The sequence below is a fragment of the Phytophthora parasitica genome (assembly GCF_000247585.1).
Source record: "Phytophthora parasitica INRA-310 unplaced genomic scaffold supercont2.47, whole genome shotgun sequence".
Lineage (NCBI taxonomy): Eukaryota > Oomycota > Peronosporomycetes > Peronosporales > Peronosporaceae > Phytophthora > Phytophthora nicotianae.
This window is the reverse complement of record NW_008649033.1, coordinates 6,628-7,140: the sequence shown is the minus strand read 5'-3', so window position 1 is coordinate 7,140 and position 513 is coordinate 6,628.

Below are 513 nucleotides of genomic sequence, written 5' to 3'. Positions count from 1 at the left end.
TTTTTTGTTCTCTGGATTTTATATCCAGAGTCCAGCAACGTACAAATGCGCCCATAATTAAATCCCCTTTAAATCGGATCAGGTACAAATTGAATTTGCATTAAAAAAACTCTTTGCTTAAATATACTGTAAATATGTATAAAATCTATGCGTGTTGACCCATCCAGGTCTAGAGTTCGTTCACGCAACACTTACTACAGTTAGTATCGTAGATATTAAAATATAATCTGCTATCGGGCTCATTCGAGCAACATGCAATAAAAGTTACATTGTGGAAAACCGCGTGAAATCTTTACGAGAATTTGAAGTTCTTCTAGCGAAACTTCAATCCTTTTTTCGAGTTTTATTGTGAAAAGATCGCCAAATTCTCTCAGCGGCGATAAATGTCTTCATTTTGCATTGTGATAGCCCAAGCATTAGTATTAGCAACGGACGTAATGAGCTACATGTTGCTTCGACAGCAACTAATAATTAACCAACTAGCTTGGTGGATAGTTCTCGAGCAGAAAGAGT